Below are 25,777 nucleotides of genomic sequence, written 5' to 3' on the forward strand. Positions count from 1 at the left end.
TTAGTATTTATTTATGAGATTTGATTTTTTCCATTGTTTTTAATGATTTAATCGTTCTTACTTTATATCAATTGATGAAGATAGGATTTTGAATATGAGTTCAATTATGTTTTTATCATAATTTAGGGTAAGCTTAATCAATTGAATAATTGGTTTAAAATTTTTTGAATTTAAAATTGGATATCCCTTTTGATTTGTTTATAAATAGATACAATTGATGATCTGATTTTATATTTAGGTAGCAAAATAGAACATGCTTAATTTAGATTTTAAAATTGATATTCTAATGAAAATATCTTCTATGATAATAAGATTAAATTCTAGATTATCATATAGTAGTTTGGGAAAAGTCAATGATCACGAATATATGATGATATGAATTAACAATGTGAATTCCAAAACTTTAATTTTTTTTTTCCTTTTCTTGATTGTTTACACGATCTCTTTACTACTTGTCATAATTTCTTTGCTTAGATTAATTTCTTTTTTAGTTTATTTAATTTTAAAATAACCAATTTTTATTGAATTAGATTAGAATTGATTTAGTTGAGATTTATTTTATTTTTACTTCATTCACAAGTCCCTATGGATTTGTCTTTGAGCTTGCCAAGCTATACTTTAGTATAGTCAGTGCACTTGCAAGTATTTCAAAATTTTCCAACACTTTCAACATAATAAAACTCATAAAAAATTTATTCAATCCATACCTAACTGAAAAACATAACCACAATTGACAAAACCCCCCAAATGAATTGGAAAATTTGGATTTAACAAGCCTTGCCACCCTAATCCTTTAATCTTCATTAATCACCAACTTAATAAAGTATTTACTGTAATCATCAAACGATAACAAAACCCAAAGTTTTTAATAGAAGAGATTGAAATAAAACTTAGTTTTTTACCTTAAGTTAATCCACTTCAAAATCTCATGTAGTTTTAGGCTACTAGGAGGATTAATGGAGACGAAGTCCTTAGTAACTTAGAGGTCTCGGCTTGAGTGTTTGATCATAAGGTTTTTCCCATATTTCATGTAGTCCATTCTTAAAATCTCCTAATTGTCATTGTTTAAATATTCGAAAGCCCACGAAATTGCTAACAACTTTAGCTAAAAACTAACTTCAATTTAAATATTATTATAATTGTAAAATTGCTGAAAAAATAGTAGTAAACACACAAATGTTTGGGGTGTTATTACACATACAATTGGGAATCGTAAAATACACTGACAGTATTAAATCTGCTCATACAATTCAAAATTCTAACTAGAAAATTTGGTGCTTACTTCTTCGGAATAAAATCCAAGACCAGCAAATTGAGCGAATCAAATCAGCCAAAAGATTATAATGTAACTTGAGAAACAAAATCACCGGACAGCAGGCAAGAACAGCAATGACATATTGAACCCATTCCCCCTTGTAGTCAAAGATCAAAAAGATGGCAGCGATAAAGGCCGAGACCATGGTTGTTATGGAGATGAAGAGTGTTATGAGCCCAGACATCAACCTTGCATGCAATGAATACACAAACTCACTTTGTGCGTAGCTTGAAGTGAGAATGGACAGGGAAAACACTATTGATGCTGCAGAGGTAAAGAGTGCTACTGCATTTGAAAGGATAAATATCTTAAACCACTGATCTTTGTTGAAAAAGGGAGTATTTGATATATTATTACTGGCACCAGGAACTATGAGAGCAGCAGCAAAAACCACAGTGGAAATGAGAGTTGCTACAAGCATACACGAATTGGCTGTCTCCCTCGTTGCTTCTTCACCTACTTTAAGTAAATCTTTATGTTCCTTATCAAATACTTCTTTAGGTGTCATTCCCTTAGAATTTTGCATATCCTTATGAGAAGGCGGAACAATCTTCTCCACTTCCTAGAATGACAGGCAATGTGAAAAGTTAAATAGATAATTATTTTCCATCAATTACATAACATATCAAAGATAAATTAAATGGTATTAAGATCTTCATTTGAAATCGATTCATTTTATGATTCAAATTAAATAATACAAATGTATCCAATGTTACATCATTAAAATTTTAAATGATCAAACACTTTCTACATTATTAAATTCAGAAAATAAAATTTTAAACTTCCACATTCCGTTGTATATTAAAAAAGAAAAAGGGGGGGGGGGGGGGGGGGGGGAGAGAGAGAGAGATTTAGTAGTAAGGAATACCTTGAACCACAACAGCTCTCGTTGCATTTGAAGGTTTGCTCGTGGGGCGCCAAGTCTTTCCACTTGTGGCAACATTCCAGCTAAGTGCAACATGTTGTTTTTGTCAGCATCAATATATCCAACTATGTATTCCTTTGCTGCTCCTATGTTTTTTATTAAATTAAACACTTGTACGTGACGATGCAAAACAGCAACATGAAATACAGTTTGCCCTTTTTCATTAACTTCCCATAAAAGATCAGGATAGTTGCGAAGAAGCAAAGCTAAAAACTCAACATTTCCTGATATTGCAGCGTCAAAAAGTACTCCTGAAGGCCTCTTTATTAGGTCTGAAATTTCCTCATCTGATCGCTTTAGAACTTTCTTCCAGATCATCTCAAGTAATTCATCAGCCGATTCTAGCTTTGATTCTTGCTTACAGAAGCCTTTGAAATCTAGAAGTAGGGAATTAAAGTATCAATTGAAAAACAAAATGATCTTTATTAAAGAGAAATGGGAAGCGACAATGATGATAAAAGTATGGGTTTTACTAACATATGCCTTCAGGCATATATTTATAAACCATTTAAAAAAAAAATTTATGAAAAAATGACTAACTGTTTTTACAATTTTTTAAATTTCTCATAAATTTTGTTATAAAATAGATAATTAATATATGCCCTTAAATATACATTAACTGAACCCTAAAAGTATTTAAATGAAAGATAATAGTCAAATTATATGTTGGTTATGATGCAAAATGTTGACAAAAGTTTCTTTATAGATTCTTTCTTAAAAATTTATTTCCAAAATTGTCTACACTTTTGCATCATAAGTAAAGTATGGACATTGCTTGGAAAATGTGAACGCCTAGTGTTAAAAATAGTGGATATTGTGTGAAGTATATTTGGGTGTGAAATAATAACGTGGTAAAAAAGGTAAAGCTTACTTCGGAACTTAGAGTATAAAAAGTATACTAAACACTATGTCTATTGAGAATTGGACCGGGTTTAGAAAAACATACATAAGCTGGTGTATCTTGCCACGATCTTTGGCATTCTGCTGCTGGCATTGTGTGTAGCCTTTTGAGCCAACACATGCAAAGCTGTTTTCCCATTATTATTTTCGTCTCGCTCACAAGCTAATTTTGGATCTTTAGTCAGCATATCCAATGCTAAACCTATATATACAAGGTATGAGTTATTATTGTAGACCAACAGATTTTTGTTGTAATGCCACACTTATGTCAAGAGAGAGAGAGAGAGAGATTGCCAGACTTAGGTCAATTAATGCAATGAAATTGGGGGCAGAGAGAGACAGAGGAACTTATCCAAAATTCGAAGTCTTCCAACAAAAGTTCATAGTATCATTATTAGAAATTGGGAAAAATTAACGAATACGCTAAGACTATTGGTTTAGAAAATATTTTTATAATTAAACTTTTTATGGCTAGGCAGTGGCGGAGCCAGGATTTTAGTCTAGAGGAGGCAATATTAAAAGTGAAATTAATCTAAAAAATACTAATAAAAAATAATAATAGAATAAATAAAAAATTATAAGCAAATATGAATATATTTCATATTATTAAAATAAATAAACAAAAATAACAAATTCATTGCTACTAAAAAATTTACAAATTGATGGAGTAAAAATGTTATTAGTGTTACTTAAAAAAACATAATGAATAAATGTTTGAAATTATTTTTTTTGATTGGTGACATGCTAATTTGTAAGAAATAAGTAGTAAAATATGTAGTATCCTAGCATCATTCAAGAATAAAATGCTATAAAAAGTATCATAAATAGTAAAAATTGTGTAAATAATGATATAAAATTAAAATTTTAAAAAAATAGTGAAATAGGTGACGTAGGACAAGACAAATGTTTGGTGTTTGTGAACCTTTTTTTTCCTTTCTTTTTCTTGAGAGTCACGTTCAACCAAGAAGTCTTTTTTTTTTCTTTTTTTTTTCCTCCATGTCAATAAGTACTTGAGTACTGATGCTAAAAAATTTTAGGAGTCAGGGGGGGCAGGTGCCCCCCCTCACCCCCCTGGCTCCGCCAGTGTGGCTAGGAAAAGGAAAAAAAAATTTGGTAAATTGCAAATTACACCCCTAAAATTTGGAAGTGATTGAATTTTAAACCCTGAAGTTTTAGAATTTGGATTTTACCCCCTGACATTTAGGATGTTCGGATTTTACATCCTGACGTTTCAAAATTTGAATTTTACCCCTATATCTTAAAGGCGTTTGGATTTTACTTCCTAAAATTTGGGAGTGTTTAAATTTTACACCCCCAAATTTTAGAGAGCAAAATCCAAATTCCAAAATGTCCGGGTATAAAATTCAATCACCCCAAACTTTAGGAGATAAAATCCAAATTTTGAAATTTTAAGATGTAAAATTCAAACACTCCCAAACTTTAGGGGTGTAATTTTTAATTTACCTTTAATTTTTTTTAACAATTTTTCTATTTTCCATAAAAGTGATATCAAAACTTTCCAATAATGATTTATTGACAATTATTCTTAGAGCACCTATTAACAAGACCATTATGACATAAATTGTAGCTAAAAAAACATATTAATTCTAAAAGTTCTAAAAAGTACTTTGATATTATACATACTACCTCTATCTTGAATTGTTCGCAATATTTAGAAAACTCAACATTTTACGGTAACATTGTTTATTGTTTTGTATCTTAATTGAAAAGTTACAAATTTTCAAAATCACCCTTACAAAAAGTTCTCAAAAAAAATTGTCATTTAAAGTGTTTGTCGTATTGGTAGTAGGGACATAGTAGGAAACCCAGTAAATTAATGGTTTTTTTTTTTTTTTTTGAGAATGAATAAATTAATGGTTTTTAATTTAAAAAACAAGACAAAATGGAACACAGAACTAATCATTTGGAACAGAAGTAGTACTAAATTACTAATATAGAAGAAGGAAGATATTTAACCCAAAATAAAAAATAAAAAAGAAGGAAGATAGAAAGTAGCATGTTATTAGTTATAGTAGCCATACTTGCAAAGACAAATTTAGGAGCATGAAGGAATGAAGTAATACCATAAAGATCGCATGTAAGGGTAATAAAAAACAGCCTAATACGTTCACCGCGATCTAGACAGCCAAATTGAGTATTCAAGTAGAGAAATTCTGCCATTTTCTTGTGTCCAGCTTCAGCTGCCATGCCAAACGGTATCAATTCTCTAGTACCACGAAGCATTGTCAGTTTACTATTTTTGTTTACCATTAACTCTGCAATTTCAAATATTCCGGATACAGCAGCAATACTTAGGCCTGTGTCTTTATTTCGATTTTCTATAGCTAGCTCGTCCACAGTGAGATGATCCACCAGTTCTTTTACAAAAGGTATGTGTTTTGAATGAACAGCTATATGAATCACTGTATCCCATGATTTTGTCAGTCTAGCATGAAGCAAGCTACGATCTTTAACAATGTAGTGCTTAGTAGTCTTCCAGTCACCGTTAAGTGCAGCCCGACACAGGTCGCGCAAGTCATCTCTTTTTTCCCCTGTAGAGTTTTAGAAATCAGATACTTGCAATATTTATACCATTTCATCCCTAACCTATGCCGTGACCAGGGGCGGACCCACTAAGAAGGGTGTGGTTATGGCCCTCCAAAATTTTTCAATTTTATAAAATTTTCCTAAATTTTTCAAAAAATGTATGGTTAACCCTCCCAAACTTTTCAAATATTAGATTTTTACCCCTCAAATTTACCGAAAACTTTCAAAAGATACATGGCTAGCCCCAAAAACTCTTCATATGTCTTGTATGACACTATAAAATTGGTTCGATTTTATATTTGTTATTATTTTGGCCCCCCATTCATAAAATTCTAGTTCCACCCCTAGCCGTGACCATCAAAACCCACAATCTTAGGGTCCTGACTCCTAACCTATGCCACTTTTTAATCAAATTCCCCCATATTTGGCATCTAATTTATCCAACTTGCTATTTTTTATATTTTTCTAGTATAGTAATTTGTTGGTTTAGGGTAGAACAAAGTGTGTTGGGGACATCTTGCGCAAGGGTCGAAATGGTAAAACAAGACCAAAATTCCCCTTTGGGTTCTTTAGATGTGTTTATTTGAGAAGAGTCTAGCCCAAAATTCCAAATATATGATAAACAAAAACTAATGGTGCTTTAATAGTAGAGAAATTAAAATGCCAATAACAAAAATGCTTAAAAACAACAGATTTTAAATTTAGACCAACAAATAGCATGGAGAGGACAATAAAAGAGAGAGGGAATGTTCCTCTATACCAATATTTCTACTCCCCAAGCTTCAGAATTGTGAGAATGTTTGCTAGCTGAACGTGTTTTTATGTTAAAGTTTTAGCTCTAAGGATAAAACATGGCTAGTCATTTTTGGGCTGATATGAGAGGCATTTTATATTGAGTTTGAAGTGGTGTTAATGACTGGTTTTTAGGTAAGGAGAGAGACTTTGGACCTCCTAAGTGCTATTTCCATGATTTGGTGTGGTTTACTTTATGCTTAGGAAATGGATTGGTTGCTTTTTACATAATTTTGGAAATAAAGGGGACCTAAACTCACAAGTTGATGTTTCCTAATCACGTCAGGTCTTGGAGGCTGCATTTGGTTGTTTTAGTAAGCAATGTTGCCACTTAGGATCAACTATGTGTTTTAGGCACCAAAAAAAAAAGGTAGAGTAGAAAACTTGGGCCACAAAGAACAAAAGTATAAAACCTCTTCCATAAACCTGAAGTGCTATTAGTATCCCTTACACACCTGGTAAAACACATGGGCTGAGCTCATGTAAAAGGTCCGATAAAAACCGACTCATGCCTTTCAAACTACACTCTCAATTTTCCCAATATATGACATAAGATTAGGTCATGCTTAAAAGAATAAAATATAATATAATACATGAATTGAGCCAATAACAAGGTCAGGCTCAGTTGAATCAGACTTGTCGATTGAAAATGTGTTGTCAAAATGGGTATAAACAAAGTGCAATATCCCATGAGATATCCATTAAAGAGAAAATGAATTTTTTTTAGAGATTGATTAGAAAGATTCTTTCTTTAATTGTCCTTAATTGGTGTATTACTTTGTTATTTGCAAATCAGCAATTCTTATACGTGCTAAACATCTAGTGTATTCCGCAATTTTGCTAGTATTGTGTATGGTAAATAAAATTGTTTTTTCTTTCAAAATAATTTTCAAAAGGTTTAGAAGTTAGAAGTTTTAATGAATAAAGAATTATCTCATAAAAATTAAAAATACCATAATACTTTTATCTAAACTATTTTTTTCTAATAAAACTTATATATAAATATTTATTTTTCCAATTACCAAATAATTTATGACTTATTCAATTTTATATGAAAAATAGTATCTATACATACCTTAAGATCTTAAAATTATAAATAAACTTGAATTAAAGTTTCTGTAATTTTTGTTTAATTATCTCTCACAAAATATGAAAAAAGTTCCTTACATTTTCAAGCAAATGGCAAATACACACACACACACACACACACACACACATATATATATATATATATATATATATATATATATATATATATATATATATAATTATGTGTGTGTATATATTTGTGATTTGAGTTTTATACAATTTTATTTTGTTCTTAAAGGCGGCTCCCCTCCCCTACGTCAGCCTATGTATTAAAATTTAATTATAACATCCCTTTGATCAGTGAATCGGTAATATATGCTTATCATTTCCCAATTTGCATTGCAGGCTTTGCAAGTTAAAATACACATTGAACAAATTATTTCATAAAACTCTTCGCAATGGTATTCGAAAACTCATCTGTGTGTCATTATGTTGTGTAGCTACAAATGGACAAGAGATTTAGAGACAACTTACTCTCACAGTCACAGGTCTGATATTGGCTTAGCTCCACCGCTACATCTGGTCGCATCATCTCTTCTTGTCACTTCACGGTGATACTGCATTTATGAAGAAAATTAAAAAATAAAAAAAATTAAAATTAAAAAAAAAAAAGATTCGACATGATGAGATATGACTATTAATTAAATAACTAATTTTATTTTTAGACATATATAAAATATAATTTTAATAATAATTTATGTTTATTTTAAAGTCTTTAAAAATAAGTACCAACAATCAAAATTTCTGAAAATATATCTAAAGTTAATTTAAAAGCAATGTTAGATTGCAAAAAAAAAAAAAAGTATATTGACAGACATTAAACAATGTTTATAAAGAAAGAGTTTGAGTAATTCAATTTAATAAATAACTAAGAGCATGAATGGGCTGGGTTTATCAGGTTGGGAAATTCTCAACCCATCTGCATATTGTGCATGCACGTTTAAATTGGAATTTCATAAATTTTTTAAACATTTTTTTCAATAAATTATTACAATTCATATAATAGATTTGCTTAATTATATTTTAAATTTTCAAATTCATCAAACTAATTAACAAAATACCAAAACAGTCAAATTAAAAATTAAAAAAAGAGTAATAAAATAAGCATACATATATATATATATATATATATATGGTGGGCCGGGTTTGTAAAAAAATATGAACATAAACTTGAGTCTCAAAATAAAATTTCAAACCATAACTCAACCTACGAAAACCAACTCGAGACCTTATATTGGGTCGATTTTCTCGAATTGATAAAGTTTGATGTACATTTTTGTAGGGAAAACTGAAGTAAGAGAAATACCAAGCTTATGATTCATGGATTTCGAAAAACAAAAAATTTCTATCTAAGAGCAACGCGCGACAACAACTATGATATGCTAATGATTTACTACAGAAGCTTGATAATACTTACTGGATATTAGAACTCTAGCTATTTACAAAATGTGCTTCGCAGTTTGTTGAGAAGTCAGTGGAAACTAATAGAAGCACATTTATAGGTGAGCTCGGAATACTGGAAACTCGCTGGGGTCAAGGTCTCCTTTAATGAGGATAAAAAAATGGCCTACTGCGAGTAGGTTAATTTCCAAGGGTATGTTCTTTTTTTACTTTTTTTTCCCCTTTAGGGTGATTGTTGAGAGAGCTTTTACATATAGTTCTAAGTATGGAAAAGTTAGCCGACGTCTTCTGAAATTGTGAAAAACGTTAACGGATGTCTTAAGAAAATTGGTATAAAAAATATTTTTAAAATTTTTTTATCTGTTAAAAAAAAATTTTGATTTTTTTGATACATTTTTATACTTTTCATAAAAGTAGTATCAAAACTTTCTTAAAATAATCTTTTACCAAACCCCTGAGGAAAGCTACTAATAATAAACATATCTAGAGTCCAAGAAGTATACTAAATGAAACTGCATAGGAAAAAAAAAATTGATGATAATGTGTCCATGTGACCTATTGACTTAAAAAGAAAGGCAGAGATAAAATGAAATTATTTTCCTTTAGCCCACTATGTAAAAATTAAGGAAGCCATCAATATGAAGTTTTAGTCACGCAACTTTTTCAGTAAACTATATGACTTGTTTCAATAATAAATAATCTTAATTATAAATCAACTCAGAGAAGATTGGAGGGAATAGGTCCAAACTAGTCTGCAGCTAATTTTGTTCATTATCTCTTCATCTCTTGTGCTTCCATATAAAACTAGAAAAAAAAAAAAAAAAAAAAAAAAAAACAAGTTCTTCAACTTAAATAAAAACAAGTTGTTCTTCCCCTTAAATAAAAACAAGTTGTTCTTCCCCTTTAAAAAGAAATACAAGTTGTACGTTCTTCCGTGTACCTGATATATATTTTACTTATATTTTTGTGAGCTATTTCAACTATATTAATTATAGTTTCTTATATTTTAAACTATTTTTTAATTAACTCCTGCGACCATAGGTTAGTATTAGGATAATTATTCTATATTCTCATTTCTGTCATTTAAAGTCAATGATTCCTAGTTTTATCGTTTGTATGGAGATTTTATTTATATATATATATATTGCCATTACGCAGATAAATAGTGACACTCCATTGTATCTGTTGACTTTGTGCTTGGATCACAAAGTATAGATAGGATGAGTTTACACTTTACACCGGAGTCTCTCTTTTTTATTCCTTAAAAAAATAAAAAATAAATAAATAAAAGGAGCATAGGTTAACGACCATTCGAAATAAAAGCATAGAAACCCCTATTAGCATTTTTGGGGTTCTAGGATCCAAATAAAGTTTATTCTAAAACACTCACATCCCTAACACTTTGTGTGTGTGTGTTTTTCTTTTCTTTTCTTTTCTTTTGTTATTATTATTATTATTGAACTCAAAATATTGATCAGAAAACATTAGCTAATTAACAGAGTTTACAACGTACAAATAGTTACATCCATAATTATGTTTAGGGCCAACTTGTAAACAAAAAGGAAATGTCTCTTACCCACTTGTTACACCCAGGACGGAGCCACCCTTGGACAATGAGGGGCAATCCCCCCTCCCTCCCCCCACCCAATTTTTTTTTTAAAGCAATTAATAGTATATGTATATATAGGTATTAATTTTAGTAATTTAGTTCTATAAAATTATATTTCCCTCCCTTTAACAAAATCTTTAATTATTTTGAAAGTAATGCTACAACCACAAAACTTTTCTACAATATTCTTACAAACTGTTAAAGGACCAAATTCTTATTGATTTGTATCTAAACCTACCACTTACATCACTTTTTTGCATAACAATAACCACTAACTATTTGTTTAGAGCTAGCTTGCTCCAACTCATGATGTGGTGATTAAAGAGACAATCAATGTGTAGTTTAATTACGTAACTTAGCTTTTTTACTAAGACATGTGACTTTTTTAAATAATTTGTGGATAACTCGTCTAATGGTCAAAAAAGTTTAAGAAAATATAATTTTTACTATTTAAAATTTTTTTTTCCTAATTATGTAACTTAATTTTTATGGTCATTTTTAAGATGTATTTGTTATGTTTATGTTTATATATGAAATTATATACTCTACTATATTTTAAAATTTTGGTAAGATTTTAACAGATTGTTTAAATATATAATATAATTTAATATCAATTAGTAAATATAATAGATTAATGATTTGTAAAATTATGAGTTTTGAAATGTTTATGTGGCAAAATATTATGAGGTCAAGTAAAAGTCATATATCTTTGATTTTATATATATTATAATAAAATAAATTGTAGATTATAAATTATAAGTATTCATAGATTTTTTTTTTTTTTTAAGAGTTGTAATCTATGACGTTTGTTCATAATGTTTACTCTTTATTATTGAATCAAGACACCAAATCTCTTATTAGATAATAAGAGATTTTACCAATTGAATTAACTAAAACTCACTACATAAATATTAAATAATCTTATAAATGGTTATGTAATAAATTTGGATCCGAACAAGTTTGGATTCAAACTTTATTTATAAATGAAAAAAAAAAAATTGTTAGGTGAATGTTTAGATTCCACTCCTCTTTTATTGGATTCTAGAAACCCTGAAATGTCATCTTAAAACATTAAACTCCGCTCGCCCTGACACTATTTGAGTTCTCATTTATAAAATATCAAATGACAATGTGATATAGTCGGCCTATTTGATGTTCCTGTCTGCATGGTTCGGGAATCATGGACATTATGCTTGTAATCCACGCACAAAGTCAACAGATCCCATCAAGGTCCACTAGTTATATTTTTCTACTTTGGGTAGATTACTTTAAATAGATTAGAATACACATTTGAGTTGTTCAATTATTATTATCATCTGCATATATTCTTTTTGATAATAAGAAAAACAATACGTATATGAAAGCTCTAATGGAGTTCAATATATATGGTTTTGTTAATCTCCATCTTAAAATATCAAACGACTATGTAGTACGTAATAGTTGGCCTATTTAATGCTCCTGTCTCAATGGTCTGGGAATCATGGACGATATATGCTTTGTGATTAATGCACGATTTCCACACATCCCATGTCTCAATGGTCTAGCTACCATTTTCTGCTTTGGGTATTAAACTACACATTTACATTGTTCAATTATTACTGTCATCTGCATATATTATATATATATATATATATATATATATATATATATATATATATATATAATGACCTTTTTTTTAATAAGAGAAGAACATATATAATGACTTATACAATACATGAAGCTCTATATATAAACTATCAATAGTAAATCATTGACTTTAAAGACATATGGGATTATAGAACATTTTCCTAGTACCCACGCATTGGATGAGTTATTATTTATTAAAATAGGGATAGATATAAGGGTTGTCCACACCCACCCGTGACCCACAAAACCTATCCGATCCGGAGCTATCCGAACCGAAACTGTTCGACTCGAGGAGAGAGGCGGTCGGCGGCGGGTCTCAGATGTTCAAAACCGATGCCGACAAGTCAGGTGGCGGATCTCCTTCTCCAAAAACTGAGCCGCCCAATCCGACCGGCTAAAGGCCAGATCTACCTCTAATCCAGCGAAAACATACTGATTTTCGCTCAAATCTCCTCATTTTCGCTCATATCCAACTACGATTTACTGGGTTTCGCTCAAATATGGCACAGATCTGGTGAATTTTTCTCAAATCCAACGAAAATCTAGTAATTTTTTGCTAAGATCTAGTGGGTTTTCCTCAAATCCGACAAAGATATGGTGTTATTTTGCTCAGATCTAGTGGTTTTGCTCAAATCCTGCGAAGATCCGACTAAAAAAACATGTAGTTGCTACCAATTTGAACCTCCGACAACATATTTTCAGCTTAGACCGACCTGACCACCAATCAACCGGGTCCGATCCGACTTGATCCATAGGTTTTTGTGGTCGGCAACGGGTCTTCTCTTCAAAAACCCGATGTCATCGGGTCGGTCACAGGTTGGGCATAAACCCGACCCAGACCGACCCATGAACACCCCTCATATAAGAAACAATAAGTAATACTCGATGAATTTGCTCCAAAAAAAAAAAAATATATATATATATATATATATATATATATATATATATATATAATAAAAAAGGACTATAAACCAGGTGATGAAAGGACAACTTACAGATCCCACAATAAGCTACTTGGGATCTTCGTGATGGGGTACACCCACTCCATGACAGCTGAATTTTGGGGTCTTCGTGATGGACTCACCCTCGCATATAATCTTAACATCCGCAAGCTGCTCATTGAAATGTGCACAAATTTTGTTGTTACCATTATCAACACATAGTTTTATGGCTGATATTTCTCACTCTTGGAATGCATTGATTTCTAATTACATGACTCATATTCAACACACTCACTGAGAAGGACATCATTGCACGGACAATCTGGGAAAAGGAAGGATATTATCTTAGTGATAATTTTGAATTATATGATTCATATTCTCCTCATTCTGTTTTGTATGAGCTTATAGCTAATGCTTGGTGTGTTGTATACCCTAAATTTTGAATACTGCTTTGCTTTGCGTGTTTGAATTTATATCACTTATATTTTGTTTTGACAAAGAGAAATTTATTTGACTTGCTTGGTTTTATGATTAAATTCAACTTACTACTTGGATAATTGCCTTGAGACATACATCCTTGACATGTTGTCTACTAAAGAGTTTTTAATACTTAAAAGGATAGGAAAACTTACTAAAATGATGAAATCAAAAAAATAAAAGTAAAAATAAAAACTATATCTGGTTTACTCATCATATATATACATTTAAGGTCAAAACTGAGAGACAATTTAATTAAAGTTCAAAATTAGATTACAATTTAAGTCTAATTTTGTGTCACATGTCTCATTTAAATTTTTTAATTTTTTTATCAAATAAGTTAATTTAGTGCAAAATACGATGAATACAATATAAATGAACCATAAAAAATCTAATAATATATTTAATTCTATATCTAAAATTAGAATAAAAAAGAGTTTGAAAGATTATGCTTTCTAACCCTTTGTTGCGCATGTTTTTTTAATTATATCTGTACATATGCATAAATTATAAACTAATTTGTTATATACTTCTCAATTATACAATTACCAATTACAACACCTAGGACATTTTCAACAATGAATATGATTAAAAATTCAAAATCTATTACACAAGTGATCAATGGGAGAATGGTGGACGAATATATGAATGATTGCTTTCTGACAACCTAGAAGAGGCAGGAATATATAATTTCGTAATCTTTAAGGTGTGAATGTTTAAACTTTACTCTCCCCAACTGAAACACTACAGCTAGCTTTGAGAGTTTATTTAAGTTGTATGGTTTAACTTAATCTTAGATGTCTGTGCACAGCATGTGTTCATACGTTACAAAATATTAGGCAGCAAAATAGTCAATGCAACAAACAAAGCCTGACTGGATCGGTGACATCAACATGCAATGAAAGCATTGCTTGCGTATTATCTGACCGGAACTTCTTGTAAGCCTATTTAATTATTGCTTGTACAATCATTCTTTTAAGAAGAAAACATGGTGGAACCATATATTTCGCTACTTTTTAACAAACCGCACAACTTCTGGGTTTAGCTTCATGGGTATATGTCTGACGACGCCATGAAAGACCACCAGTTGTCATGTCTAAGAAAGTTAGAGATTGCATAGGAAATATCTAGGAAAATCCAAGTTGATAAAAAAAATGCGGTTAACTCATTGATCATGGAAGCCTTAGGGGCATGTTCATTCAACATATATAAATATTCAATATTTAAGTAAAATATACATAAAAACTAATTAATAAATTGTAATATATCCACACTTTTTTTTTTCTTTTTTGAGAGTCAAATGATATCATCCACCTTAAGTGACCTAGATACAACATACAATGGAACTAAAGGGGCTAAGTGATAGGATTGGCCTATTAGGCATGAATACATAATGCGTAAATCAAATGCAATTATGCAATAATAGGAATTTTTCTTCTTCTTCTTTTTTTTTTTTTTTGTAGAAAAAATCATGTTGATTTTGTGTAATTGCTGTTGCTTTACTTTTTGTCTCTCTTGGTAGGAGCACTCAAATTTGGCATTGTGAAACTTTCGATGGTATGCAAATTATATAGTATTTTCTAGGGAAAGCTATGGTAAATACACTTTGTTTGTGAATTGAGCAGAGAAGAAATCAATTATATCAGTCAAAGCTCCACTTCCAATTTTGACAAGATAGAGGTTCTAGGGCCCTCACATTGAATAAGGCAAGTTAATAATCTTAGACAGCATGTATATGACCTAAATGAATAACAAGGTAGGCTCAAAACCAAGACAAAATAAAGATAGACCCAAGGCTCAGATGGAGAAAATATAGGCCTAAGATCTAAACACAAAACAAAGATAGGCTTAAGAAAGTTAGACAGACAAGGTTGGGAATACCCTTAGACAAACAAGGACAAGCCTAAGGCTCCAAGATAAATCAAGAATGCGGGCCTATGGCCCAAAGATAAAACAAGATGTGTCTAAGGTTCCAAGACAAAACAATAATAGACTTAAAGCCCAAACAGAGAACAAGGATGAGTTTAATGTCCCTAGACAAAACAATGATGGACTTATGACCCCAAGCCGAAACAAGAGAGGGCCTAAAGCCCCCAGATGAAGTACAAAATGGACCTAATGCCCCTAGATGATACAAATCTGGGCTTACGGTCCAAACAAAAGTAGAAAATAAGATGGGTTTGGAGCCCCTAAACAAAATCACATAACTAAAAAGGAGAGACTTGAATCATCAAAAAAATTAGGTCACGAGATTGAGTCAACCTCTATAAATATTTTGAGAACGTCTTAGAAGGTTTATTTGTAAGGAAAGAATTATTATTATTTTTCTTTTTTGGTTTGGAAACTCCATTTGTATTTTTTTTTTGGGGGGGGGGGGGGGGGGAAATTAGTTAGTTTCTATTTTTCTTTTTCTTTTTGTTTGGGAAAACCTTTTTTTTTTTTCTTGAAAACATTCATTTTTAAAATTTAAAAAATAAATTCTTTCAAAATTTGTTTTGATAAATTCATCAAATTTTTTTTTTAAGGAAAAGAAACTTTTATGAGAATTTTTTTGGAAGGAAAAATCCCTTGATAATTTAAAAGATTTTGAAAAAAAAAATCCTTTTTTTAAAAGAGATTTTTTTTTTTAAATCATTTTTTTATTTGAAAAAATAATGTAGATCAGTTTTTTTTTCCGGTGGTTGACTCTTTTGGGTAGACCTAATAAGCAATGCAAGTACAATTAGGCTAATGCTACATGTCATCCCAACAAACGCACACATAATTGGGTTAAGCCTATTGGTTGGGTTCTAAGGTTAACATAATTGGGTTAACCCTATAAGTTGGGTTCTGATGTTATATATAGCTATGTCTGGGTATACGTAAATATAATAGTGTCTCCTTCTCCTCCTTCAAATGGCCACCCACAACTTGCTAGGTAGATCCACTCTCCAACCCAAGCAAAGTGGAACCTTAATGGGTTGGCAAATCAGCTTGTTAACGTACTAATAATCCATTATAGGCAATGACATAGGTTGTGAGCTAAGTGGTGAGGTTCAAAGAGCTTAAACACTAGTTGCACTTATTGGTTAAAGCATGCAAATATGTGCAAAAGAAAATAAAATGGGTTGGGCTCTATTAATAAAATTTTATATAATTATAGTTTAACGATACACCGGAATCTATTTCTCTATCTCCAATGAAGTTGTCATTGTGGGCATATCGCCCTGCACCATTGGTATTGCTCTGGGAGTATGTCTCAGCTAAGTTGGCTAGAGACGGAGGGCTTTAGTATTGCCACCTGATTTAGGTCTTACAACCAACTTTAACCCCTATGCAGAGGTTTAATGAACCAGAATAATTAATTGGACCATAATTGACAAATTGTTAAAATCGCTAGTAAGCCATGCATGGGAATCTAAACAATTTTTTTTTTTTTTTTGAAAAAAAAAATTCTTAACCTTATTTCCCCTAAAATCTATTTTTTAAATTACTACATGACACTAGACCAAAATATGAAAAAGAAAAGCACTTTACCAAAAGCAAATCATCTTTATTTCCAGAGATATATCCTAGATAAACTTTTAGAAATCAAATTACTACATGAAACTTTTAAATCATTTCAACTATAATCATTAAAATTTACTTTTAATGACAACAGAATTAAAGTAAGTACTACAAATATTACATTACAAACTGGCTCTGGAGACCAAATTTACAATTAAAGCAGTACCATGATATTACATGCATTAGTAAGCATTAGGAAGGGAGTTGCACCAGAGCAAAAGCAAGTTTAATTTAAGCACCGATGGTTGATGTGAGTGCGTGGAGAAGGAGCAGAAGGCGGGACAGGGCCTCTTTTAAGTGGACCAACTTCCATGGTTCTATCAACAACACTCGGCTTCTCAGTATCCAAGGGCCTTGCACCTGCAAAAGTTATGGCAGTGAGAATCAACAAAACAAAAATCATTCTCCTAGTGTTACCGAAATTCTCTCTGCAAGCTTTCATTGTTGTATGGACTATTCTCTCTTCAAGAATTTGTGTTTTGCTTGGACCAACTTCTCAAATTTATATATAAACTATCTACTGCAGTGGAAGTATGCATGATTCTTTTTGCTCTTTACAAACTTTAAAAATAAAATTTTGTTCCCATAAATTTGATAGTCAAAAGAGATTTAACTATGTTTATATATTCTTTTGTTGAAAACTTGAAATGTTTCTCTAGATATAGAATCATAGATATAGATATGGCTTCTAAAAAAACAAAAATAAAAAGACATAGATAAGGAAAATGCTAAAAGTACTACAAATTTACTATTTTAACCATCTTATAACTGAATATTTAAATTGTCTTTCTATGATTGGAACGCATCAATTTGTAAGTTCAATATAATAAAACTTGTAATACCCGTAGCACTACTCGATAGATATAAATACAATGGATTTGAACTTGTTTAATAATCGATTGTCTTATAACCTTAGGTTATTAGGAAATTGTAAATTTAATAATTTATGCATATAATTCTAACACATCGGTTTTTAAACGATTGTTTCAAAAGCTTAAATTGTTAAAAAATGATGAATTTAATAATTTATCTAAATGATTCTAACATAATTTATGGCATTCGTTTCATGCTAATTGTTTGTTTTTTAATTGCTTCAAACATCAATTGATTTTGTGTGTTTCAAATTCAACTTTTATATCCGATGATAATAGACTTTACCATGACTATTAATATTATGCACACTTATTCTTTAGAAAATATAATGTAATTATTCTCATAATATTATATATGTGTTAATAGTATTTATTATTGGCTTTCTTCTTCAAAGAATCATTTGGGATTGGAGGGTTATTTATTGGAATATATATCTGGTCGCCGCAGATATTCATTAATCCAGCTAGCTGGTAAAATGTTATTTTCATTATTGCAATACTATACGGAACTTTGAATCACAGCCTAACGCACAACTTTGAACAAGTTGTTGGAAATTTTGGTGCATGAATTGAAAGCAACCAAAAGAATAAAAAAAGTTTCTAGCGTTTCTATAATTGTGGGAATCTGTCCCTCTAGTGCTTATAATTCTACTTAGAGAAATGTATAAACAACAATGCACACAACAAATTTAATAATTTTTTTATAATTTATTTAAGTGATAGATTATGATTATTTCAACATCACTTTTATTGGAATTATCATTAACTATTTTTATGCTACAACAATCACAATCTGTCATCTTAATAATTTTGAAAATATTTGTAATTTTTTTTAAAAATAATTCAATAGTACAAGGGAAGAAAGGGATTTGCCCTGATTCTCCTATTAAAAAAGAAAAGGTTGTGTTATCAAACAATAGAACTCTTAACATTAAGGGCAAATTACAACTTACCCACTCATAGTTTAGCCAAAATTTAACTTACTTACCTATAGTTTAAAATTTCACACTTTAATTACTAAAGTTTGACCATAATACAAATATTAAAATGTTGATATGCGGAAAAAAGGGCACACAGCCCCCTGTAGTACACTAGTACTAGTAGACTACTATATATGAGAAGATTGCCTGGTAGTAGTAGTACAAGGAGAGAGAATATTTGAAGTAAGAAGTTAATATATTGGAAACTTGCCAGAAAAGCCTTTAATACAAGTGTAGCACGATGGGTATATCCGACTAAAAGTCTAAAATCATCTTTACTATAGCTTTTTGGATATGGTTCTACTCTTACGTTGACGAGAATAACAATTTTCATATGCAAACATTATTCCTAAATTGGGTCATTATTAAATCATTTTTTTACTTACCAATAATCGTTCACCACATCAACAATTTATAAAAAAGTTTGTAACATAATTTGTAACTAGTATTTTTCACTACATATTGGCCTATGTTGAGACTTGAGAATTATTTGCTTAAATTTGTATACACAAATCTAAGGGCAAACCAGTAAAGGTTTAGTTTTCCACAAAATTAAAGGTTTATATAATGTCATGTTATTTAAATAAATTATCAACCATTCCTTATTAATGAAATGAGAATTTTTTTTTTTTTGTTTTTTTAACACCAAAATGAGATTTTAAATGAAATAACACCATGCATGCCTTTTTATTATTATTATTTTTTTTATAGATATATAGATAGTGGGGAGAGAGGAGGAGGGAGATGTGGGATTCAAAAACAGATATGGATTACCGTAAAAAAATATTATTACTGCTGGATTATCACTTTAATTTAATTACCACGCATACCTTTAATTTCATTAATAACTAAACTTTTACATTTTAAAGAAAATGGAGAATATATTAATAGGTTTTAACTTTTAAGAATATAGGCAGACTTCCCCGACATAGTAGTAAAGTTTGTTATTTATTTTATAAACTAGAACAAGTAGTAAGGACGAGGGATTTAAACCTAACTCTCCTCATAAACTACAAGCCTCTTGACACAATAGACTTTACATAATAATGTACATAAGTGTTAAAAAAGTGATGGCGAAGAGAGGTCACAAACACTTGAATTAGTAGGCAACAACTGGTTTCAAAAAATTTCCAAACCAGTCAAGTAGCCTTCATCCTATCATCCCATGCAAAGGTGGGACAAAAGTGACATATGTAGAAAATTTTCTCCCTCTCTCCACGGACTTTGCAAGGACGTTTTGTTTTCTGATACTACTGTTTTGTATGCTGGTAAATGGTGGAATTCACGTGTGAAACAAGGAGAAAAGCTCCATTAATTTGTTCATTAACGGCAATGTTTCCTTACTAGATGTGGGGAGGTAAGTGCATGCATTAAGGCCAGAAATAGTTACGAGTGCTCGATTTTGTAGAAGTCGAGCCTTGTTTGTGCCAAGTGTTGGCTTCATGTCATGCAAAGATCTAGGCCTAGCAACCTTAAGAAGTGTGGTGGTAATTAAAAATCAAGAACATAAGTATCACCACCTTTGCAGCTAGCGTTGAAGAGATTTTTCTTATCAGAGAACATCAATTTTATTTTTTGGGAAATTCTTCTTTTACATTACTTGCAATGTAAATTTATATTGTAAACACACAAAAAGTGGCAAATATAGCAAGTACAATGTAAATATATAAAGGTTTTTTTTTTTTTAATTGAGAAATAATTAGACGGTATATTTTAAGTACTTTCTTTCTACTATAGGGATTCAATAATTTCAATTAGGATTTTAGGGCTTGCTGAAGAAGAATGAGATGATACATGCATTATATATATAGCTTAATTAAAAAATAATAATAAAAAAAGTGCTTAGTTGGAAGAGTGAAATTGCCAAGAAGATTCAAGGAAGAAGTAGTGCAAGGACATATATTGAAATCAACTTTATTTAAAAATATACGAATAACAAATTATATTAATATTTTTTTTATGATTTTTTTTTTTTATGAAGCAAATCGTATTAATATAATAGGAGCTTTTCCTTTATAGGATTTTCCAGTTTGGTCCAATTTGGTCCACTCCAGTTCAGTTCAGTCCATTTCGGTCTATTTCGGTCTATATTTCCATTCAGTCCATTTAAGTCCAATTTAGTCCACTTTGATCCAATATAGTCCACTTCTGTTCATTTCTTACAATTCTGTCCATTTCCCACCACTTCGGTCAAATTCAATCCATTTCGGTGCACTTATTTAAAAAGGGAAAAGACAAGGGTTGGGTTAAAAGTACATATTCTAAATCCAAATTTACTAAAAAATATAGATCTCAAACTCTTTCCAAATTCTATTAAATTCTAAAAGAATATAGGTTTAGGGTTTCAAAAAAAAAAAAAAAAGGATTAAGAGGATTTGTGACTAGTGTTCATTAAATAAAAAGTTAAATGTCTAATTTGGGAAATGAAATATTTCACCAAATGGTCAGCGTTAGCCTAAAAGACTGGTCCTATTCTGGTGACATTTTCTTCTTTCCTTTTTTTTTTTTTTTTTTTTTTTCCTCTACTTTTTAAGATGTGCAGAACTAAAGGTATCCCTTTTAAAGGGAGTTGACAATTTGAGAAGCCTCTTGGAAATTATCTAAGATAAACGTGTTATTTATTACACCTCAATTTTCCTTTTTTTTTCTTTCTGCTGTTCTCTCTCTCTATCTTTCTTACCTTTTGTGTCTTATGCTAGGATAGTTTCGGAGAAAAATGTCTATAATAGATTTTTATGTCTTATGCTAGGATAGTTTCGGAGAAAAATGTCTATAATAGATTTTTATTAAAGAATGAAAAAGAAAGATTACTATACGTCTATACCTACTTAAAAGGTAAAGCATGGCAATAGCCAAAAAGGGAAAAACAGATCCACACACGTTAATATAAATTATTACCGTAGAAGTTTGAGCTTTGAAGTGAAAGGCTTATTAACATAACGAATCACCAAAATTTGGAAAGACATTCCTTTATGATCAATGCATTGCGTTTGATGAGAGAGCAATACCCACAAAGCAGCTCATTTGAGTTTCAGTTTGAGAACATATTTATCATATTTGTACTTATTTTTTGGGGTCTTTTAATCTAACATACATCTTTGTCCTTTTTTTCAAATTAAATTCTTTTCTATATATAATTCGCATTCTTTTCCATAACCAAATAGTGATTAGTGAAAGGCTTTACTATAGCTGCATAGAAGAGACCAGAATAAGGCCTAAAGAAGAGAAAGCTACACATTAGTCATGCTCAATTTTTAGCACTCGTCAGGTCTCAGCAACATTACTACCTATATTGGCTTTTTATTGATACTTTTCTAACAATTTTACCTGTTTTGTGTCTTGTTGACAGAACTACCATATTGTAAATACTTTTTATCTCCAAATCTCCAATTAGTACCTAAATAAAATATATAATTTTTGACAGAAATATTTAAGAACCCCAAATAACAAGTAACAATACAAGAAACAAGACTATATTATCTCATCGATAGGACTCAACAATTGAACCAAATAAACTGACAAAGCTTTTTTTTTTTTTTTTTCTTTTTTGATACAAGAATAAACTGACAAAGCCGAATTGCCCAGATACACATTTTTTCAACAATCCAACTAAAATAACAAAAGTACTGTAACATCGTTTATGTAGATCGTATTGTACTTAACGCTGCCATGCAATTAAGAAGACAGTATTTTTCCGTTAACAATTTCCAGACATCAAAACTAAAGAACGATAAGCATTTCAATGGTCTCCCAACCAAAACTGGGAACCTGCACATATATGAAACAAAAAGTATGAAGTACATACATTATAACAAGCCAAACAAAACATGAGTGAAAGAACACTGATAGTGATTTATGTGACAGTAAATTAAAAGGCAGGAAAACCAAGTTAGTTGTGTATTTGATTATAGCGACCAACTGAGACATTTCTATTACTACATATATCACGGCCCTCATCGGTTCTATTACTACATTACACAAAAATTTCTCTTTTACACAGAAATCTCACATGAAATAGACATATTTTAGAGAAAGATGTATCACAACCATAATAGACAGCATCCCTATGAGTCTTAACTTCTCTCTTTTGATCAATGGGGCGCTAACAAGATATTTAAACATTCAATCAAGGCACAGACCCAATCTCAGAGCTGCAAAAAAACTGAGGTGCTGAACGCCTAAGACTTTCTTTATGACAAGCTTCTAATTTAGTAAATGACCAAGCTAAAATCACAGCTTCAAAATCAGATAAGCCTCAAGAACAAGCTTTGGCCCAAAGGGAGGGAAAAGGGAGATTTGAAATAGTGACTCCACTTCATGAGGCGTGGTCCCTAGCCGATTATGCTGCCCCTTGGGGTATGAAAACTTTTTAAGTTTAGCATGTTATAACTCTGAAGAACTCTTCCAGCAGTAATACACATCCTCCGTCAAATAAATATAAGCATTTTCTCACCAAAAAGCTTCCTTAAAGCGATGATAAACAAATATGACAAGACCTCTCACATGATGATGCCATCAACTGCACATCATAACATCTTTTCCACTATACCTTCTGGAACATTAAATCAAAACGAGACAGCTCATTGAGGGCTTGAGAAAATTTCAAGCAACTTAGTTAAATTATCTAGAGCTTGCTCAGCAGCAGCAAAGCAAAGTTTAAACAAGAATATCTAGACTTGATTAAAGCTCAAGTGGAGCTTGAACACACTAATATATTATATAAGCTAAGCCCAAGAGCCAAACACTTGGCTCAGCTAGGCTTTGATCAGTTGATTGGGGCCTACACAATCTCACCCAAGCACCAAATTCCAAAAATCCTTGCTCTGGTGTTCAGCCTTAAGCTTCAGATCATCCTCAATGCCAATTGATAACAAGACATATGTACTTCAACCAACAACCAGCATTTACCCACACCCCTAACAAAAGGACTGAACTGGGTTAAATATAAATTGAAGACAAAGAAAATACAAGAAGTGGAAAAGTAAGGGAATTCAACAAACATGCACACACACAGAGTCATTGAACCAAGTACTAAAGGCTCAATGGAATTGTAATCCATAATCAAAACATTTGTTTTGAGCTGTAAATAAAAAACAATATAGAATATCACTAAAATGTTATTTAATCTTTGAGAAATCCAAGATAAATAGTATTTGGGGATAATTGATATCTAAGAAAGGGGCTTCCAAGGATAGTTACCACCCGTAACCAAAAGACAAAACACATTCTCTAACTAGCTTCTTATAAATCCCAACACATTTCCTTTCTTCTTTCTTTTTTTCCTTATTGATAAATTACACGCGCAGTGGGTTTTAAACCCACAACCTCACCCTCCATCCCATTATTATGGGAGAACAAAGCACCAATTGAGTTATAGCTCATTGTAATAGCCTGGGTAAGGTTCAGTGTGCACTAAACCTAGCTTAGCAGGGGAAAGAAGACGAAGGCTATAGCTCATTGTAATAGTCTAAGTAAGGCCCAGTGTGCACTAAACCTAGCCTGGCGAGGGGAATGAGAAAAGGCCAGAGCAGGTTGCCTTCAGCATGCTAATATTGCAAACTTAGATGTCAATTTAACAAGTTCTCTAAGTATATTTTATTAGCAACATTACTCACATTGCCTTTGCAGACCAAATGTTTTTCTAATATAAACAGCACTCCCTTTCTTTTGATATAGTGAATCCTTACACACTACCATTGCTCTCATTGTCTGTAACTCATCTTGGGCAGCACAAATCACAAGTAATTCACAATTACTTCAGTACTTTGTCAAAACCTCTGTCCACATTTTCTTGCATAAGCAAACAAGGAAAAGTAAATTATTATCTTTTTCCCCCTCGTTTCTTTGCCCTTTTATGTTCATTCCTTTCTCATTGTACGTAGTGCCCAAATCTAGAGGCTCTAGCGCTAATATAATGCTTTGTAAACAGAATTCACGTGCAGGATCAAAATCTGTCAACTAAAGCAAAGAATCTAAAATGGATTCAGCAGGATTCTCCATCTAGAAACTAAACATGGGATACATGAGAATATATTTGTGTGCAGTTTAAGATTTTGGCATTTCTTCTTGAATTTAAAGCTTAAACAGATCAAACTTATATCCTAATAAGCTTTCCCTCATTTCTCCAAATGGTTTGATGACAAACCAAACAACAGGACCTAAGGTGTGTATATATATGACATCACCCATTTGAATTTGGCATTAATCAATTATTGACAATCATATCCAACATGCATTTACAATATCCAGCGACAAAAATGCCAAATGCAATTCTCTAAAAGCTCACAAAATCCACATTCACAAATTCAGAAACCACCAACAAAATAAAATACAATAATCAAACATTTCTACTAAAAACATGCATTCATCCAATATCATGATACCTCGTCAATAATATCCAACGATCAAAATAACCAAACATCACAATACTCCTAAAATAGACACAAAAACCAGCAAAACCCAAAAATTAAGCATCAATGATTTAATACTTGCTTCGATCAAAAATCACAATTGTCTATCAGGAAAAAAAATATAAAATAAAATAAACCCCATAATTACTCATTCTAGTAAGCACCTGCAATAAATTGATCATCAGTGCCCTCCATGCTCCTGGTGCTTAAGGTGGCAGTGTTCCTCAAGGAGTGCAACCAGTTAGGAGAAGGCCATTCCACCAAAGCAGACATGGTAGGGCGGGTCAATGGAGTTGGTTTGAATGTACTTGGCATGGTAGTTGTCCAGCCATCTCTGAAATCCATTC

The 25,777-nt window shown here is 31.2% G+C and overlaps 1 pseudogene; it reads right to left on the minus strand.

The window, feature by feature from the left end:
- Positions 1-1,250: 1,250 nt before the first annotated feature.
- Positions 1,251-25,775, minus strand: LOC142643119 (uncharacterized; annotated as a pseudogene).
- Positions 25,776-25,777: the final 2 nt, after the last annotated feature.

Source organism: Castanea sativa, chromosome 7 (genome assembly GCF_040712315.1).
Source record: "Castanea sativa cultivar Marrone di Chiusa Pesio chromosome 7, ASM4071231v1".
Classification (NCBI taxonomy): domain Eukaryota; kingdom Viridiplantae; phylum Streptophyta; class Magnoliopsida; order Fagales; family Fagaceae; genus Castanea; species Castanea sativa.